The following is a 5,304-nucleotide window of genomic DNA, read 5'->3' on the forward strand; positions in this document are numbered from 1 at the left end:
TGATACCTGGGAGTGGGTCCCCTCTCATACAGGCATTAGTCAAATTTATTTTATCTGATGGTAGATCCTTGGGCCCCCAAAGGGGTGATACAGATTTCAATGAGGAAGAGGAAAGAAAATGCATGGGAGGGCGTTCAAGCTGTAGGGCTTGAGTTCATCCAGTCAAATCTCCTCATCTTGCAGCAGGCAAAGGTAAGGCCTAGAAGAGTAAATCTACCAATTCAAGGTCAGAGCTTAGTCATCAGCCCCAGGGCGCAGGTTCCCTGGCCCACAATTCTGTTTCTTCTGCCAACAGGCCTAGAAACCTTTCCCAAGCACAACTGTCTGGGATTCCCACAACCCTCCCCATTCCCTGGATGCAAATCAGGACCCCTACCACACCACACAAGCCTGCAGATTCTAAGATGACCTGGAAGAAACAGAACAGGAAAGCTCAAACTGTGACATCAGTTCAGGGTGGAACTCCTGGGGACAAACACAAGGGCCTTTGACTATAGGGAAAAAATAGGCCTATTGTTTTCATGGGCAGAACCAAGCCACAGCAGGATCAAGGAGACCAGTTCTATGCCCAGAGATCAGGACTTGGCCCGAAAATATCAGAGTGGAGAAGCGGGAAACGAGAAAGAAACACATACTTTAAGAAAACAAGGGCATTAAAACAGTTCTTACCCCTGTTTTTTTTTTTTTTTAGTGTTTTGGTTTTCTTTTCTCACATAGGCCTCTGAGTCTCCTAGGGTCTAGGAGGGCCAGGAAAAGGAGTCGTTCCCTGGAAGGCAGAGGGCTCAGGATGAGATTTGAGGGCTCCATTATGACACTGTTAACAGAGAAGAAAGCTACTCCATCATCTCCCTAATTACAAGTAAAAGAAAAACAAAAAACCTAAAACTAACTCTATCCCTCAACAAAGGAAACATACCCTCCTGCAAAATACAGGGGACTCATTTGGAAACTGCCCACCTGCCCACCTCAGTAGTGCAAGAAACAGGAGGAGGGAAATGCAGAAAAGCCTGAACCTTAAACAACAACTATTTCATGAGCACATCCTCTGCAGCCACCAAGTCTGAAGCTACTTGATATGATTTCAAATTGCCAGAATGTCTTGTTTCGCACCCTAACCCATCTCTGACCATATTCCTTGATGCCTAGAGATTCACTCCTTTGGGTCTGATCCTTTGAAGTGATTGAACATTTAGACTGAAGAACAAAGTCTCGTGCTCAGCCCCAGACCAAGTCTATCATTCCTCCCTTCCTGCCCTGACACAAGCTATTCCTCTACGTGTAATATCCTTCCTTCTCCTGCCTTTGGCCTCAGCGAACTCAAATGGCATGATCTCTCAGAGAGCGGGAAGGGGCTCCACAGGCAGATGAGTAGTGGTTCCCCCTCCATGCTCCCACTACTCGTTGAACGTACCCCTATTTATAACATCACAAAGTAATGATATTTAATTTTTTATTTTTTAATTTATTTTAATTTATTTTTATTTTTTATTTTTTAAAATTTATTTTTATTTTATTATTATTTTTTGCGGTACGCGGGCCTCTCACTGCTGTGGCCTCTCCCATTGCGGAGCACAGGCTCTGGACGCGCAGGCCCAGCGGCCATGGCTCACGGGCCCAGCCTCTCCGCGGCATGTGGGATCCTCCCGGACCGGGGCACGAACCCATGTCCCCTGCATCGGCGGGCGGACTCTCAACCATTGCGCCACCAGGGAAGCCCTAATTTTTTATTTTTGAAAATTAAGATACAGTATGAAAAGATACAGCATCACCCATATTCCATTTTCTACCCACAATCTAGACTTAATCATTGTTTAACAATTTGGCATATTTCTTCCAGTCTCCTTCTCTGGGTGGCAAACTGTAACTTCCTGGAATGCAATGACAATATACTCTTTCCCCTGTTCCTACAGTTCTGGAGGTTAGAAGTCCAAAAAGAGTGTCACTGGACTAAAATCAAGGTGTTGGCAGGATGGCATTCCTTCTGGAGAGCCAAGGAGTGAATCCACTCCCTTACCTAATTCAGTTTCTAGAAGCCACCCACATTCCTTGGTGCTCAGCCCCCTTCATCTGCAAAGCCAGTGATGGCTGGTGGAGTCTTTCTCATGCTGCATCATTCTGACCCTGACTCTCCTGCCTCCCTCTGTCACTTATGAGAATTCCTGTGATGACATCGGGCCCACCTGGATAATCCAGGATACTCTCCCCATCTCAAGATCCTGAACTTCATCACATCTGCAAAGTCCTTTCTCCCAAATAAAGTAACATTCACAGGTTCCAGGGATTAGGATGTGGACATTTGGGGAGGACCATTATCTGCCTAAACTTTACCCACACCCAAAACTTGCTTTGCCTTCCTCCTCTTTCACTTTCTTCTTTTTTCTTAAATTTAATTAAAAAAATTTTTTTTCAGTTATACATATACATGTGCCTATTCTGTTTCAAATTCTTTTCCCAATTAGGTTGTTACATAATACTGAGCAGAGTTCCCTGTGCTATACAGTTGGTACTTGTTGGTTATCCATTTTATTATTTTTTCTTCTTTTAATTTATTTATTTGGTTGCACTGTGTCTTAGCTGCTGCAGGCAGGCTCCTTAGTTGTGGCTCGCAGGCTCCTTAGTTGTGGCTCTCTGGCTCCTTACTTGTGGTGCATGTGCTCCTTAGTTGCGGCTCGCTGGCTCCTTAGTTGCGGCACATGGGTTCCTTAGTTGTGGCAGCCGGGCTCCTTAGTTGCAGCTAGCAGGCTCACTCCTTAGTTGCGGCTCGCAGGCTCCTTAGTTGTAGCATGCAAACTCTTAGTTGCGGCACGCGAGATCTAGTTCCCTGACTGGGGATCAAACCCCGTCCCCCTGCATTGGGAGCTCGGAGTCTTAATCACTGCACCGCCAGGGAAATCCCTGGTTATCCATTTTAAATATAGCAGTGTATATATGACAATCCAAACTCCCTAACTATACCCCCCACCCTTCCCCCCTGGTAACCATAAGATCATTCTCTAAGCCCATGAGTCTGTGTCTGTTTTGTAAATATGTTCATTTATATCCTTTTTTTAGATTCCTCATATAAGTGATATTATATGATATTTCTTTCTCTGTCTGACTTACTTCACTCAATATGACAATCTCTAGGTCCATCCATGTTGCTGCAAATGGCATTATTTCATTATTTTTAATGGCTGAGTAATATTCCATTGTATAAATGTACCACATCTTCTTTATCCCTTCTTCTGTCGATGGACATTTAGGTTGCTTCCATGTCTTGGCTATTGTAAACAGCGCTGCAATGAACATTGGGGTGCACGTATCCTTTTGGACCATGTTTTTCTCCGGGTATATGCCCAGGAGTGGGATTTCAGGATCATATGGTAGCTCTATTTTTAGTTTCTTAAGGAACCTCCATACTGTTCTCCACAGTGGCTGCACCAATTTACATTCCCAAGAACAGTATAGGAGGGTCCCCTTCTCTCCACACCCTCTCCAGCATTGTTTGTGGATTTTTTGATGATAGCCATTCTGACTGGTGCAAGGTGATATCTCATTGTAGTTTTGATTTGCATTTCTCTAATAATTAGCGATGTTGAACATCTTTTCATGTGCCTCTTGGCCATCTGTATATCTTCTTTGGAGAAATGTCTGTTTAGGTCTTCTGCCCATTTTTTGATTGGGTTCTTTGTTTTGATGATATTAAGCTGCATGAGCTGTTTGTAAATTTTGGAGATTAATCCCTTGTCAGTCACATCATTTGCAAATATTTTCTCCCATTCTGTGGGTTGTCTTTTCATTTTGTTTATGGTTTCCTTTGCTGTGCTAAAAGCTTTTGAGTTTAACTAGGTCCCATTTGTTTATTTTGTTTTCATTTCCATTATTCTGGGAGACAGATCAAAAAAGATATTGCTGCAATTTATGTCAGAGAGTGTTCTGCCTATGTTTTCCTCTAGGAGATTTATAGTGACCAGTCTCACATTTAGGTCATTAATTCATTTTGAGTTTATTTTTGTGTATGGTGTTAAAGAATGTCCTAATTTCATTTTTTTACATGTAGCTGTCCAGTTTCCCCAGCACCATTTATTGAAGAGACTGTCTTTCCTCCATTATATAATGTTGCCTTCTTTGTCACAAATTAGTTCACCATAGGTGTGTAGTTTATTTCTGGGCTTTCTATCCTGTTCCATTAATCTATATTTCTACTTTTGTGCAGCACCATACTGTTTTTATTTTTTAAGATTTTTTTTGATGTCTTTTTTGCCCCCTCTGTTTTCAGGATGCAACAAACACAGCATTTTTTTTATGTCTTTTTTAAAAGACTTTTTAAAAGTCTTTTATTGAATTTGCTACAATATTGCTTCTGTTCTATGCCTTGTTTTTTGGCCACAAGTTCAGGTGAGATCCTAGTTCCCGGACCAGGGATCAAATCCGCACCCCCTGCATTGGAAGGTGAAGTCCTAACCACTGGACCGCCAGGGAAGTCCCAGTACCATACTGTTTTGATGATTATAGGTTTGTAGTATAGTCTGAAGTCAGGGAGTCTGATTCCTCCAGCTCCATTTTTCTTCCTCAAGATTGCTTTGGCTATTCAGGGTCTTTTGTGTCTCCATACACATTTTAAGATTTTTTCTTCTAGTTCTGTGAAAAATGCCATTGGTAATTTGATAAGGGTTGCATTGAATCTGTAGATTGCCTTGGGTAGTATAGTCATTTTGACAATATTGATTCTTCCAATCCGAGAACATGGTATATGTTTCCATCTGTTTGTACCACCTTCAATTTGAAAAAGGAGAAGTTACAACTGACACCACAGAAATGCAAAGGATCATAAGAGACTACTACAAGCAACTGTATGCCAATAAAATGGACAATCTGGATAAAATGGACAAATTCTTAGAAAGGTACAATCTCCCAAGACTGAACCAGGAAGAAATAGAAAATACAAACAGACCAATAACAAGTACTGAAATTGAAACTGTGATTTTAAAACTCCCAACAAACAAAAGTCCAGGACCAGATGGCTTCACAGGTAAATTCTATCAAACATTTAGAGAAGATCTAACACCTATCCTTCTGAAACTGTTCCAAAAAAATTGCAGAGGAAGGAAAACTCCCAAACTCATTCTACAAGGCCACCATCACACTGATACCAAAACCAGACAAAGATACCACAAAAAAAGAAAATTACAGGCCAATATCACTGATAAACATAAATGCAAAAATCTTCAAAATACTAGTAATCCAAATCCAACAATACACGAAAAGGATCATACACCATGATCAAGTGGGATTTATCCCAGGGATACAAGGATTTTTCAATAT

This window comes from Mesoplodon bidens (assembly GCF_964165515.1).
Source record: "Mesoplodon bidens genome assembly, chromosome: 18".
Taxonomy (NCBI): domain Eukaryota; kingdom Metazoa; phylum Chordata; class Mammalia; order Artiodactyla; family Ziphiidae; genus Mesoplodon; species Mesoplodon bidens.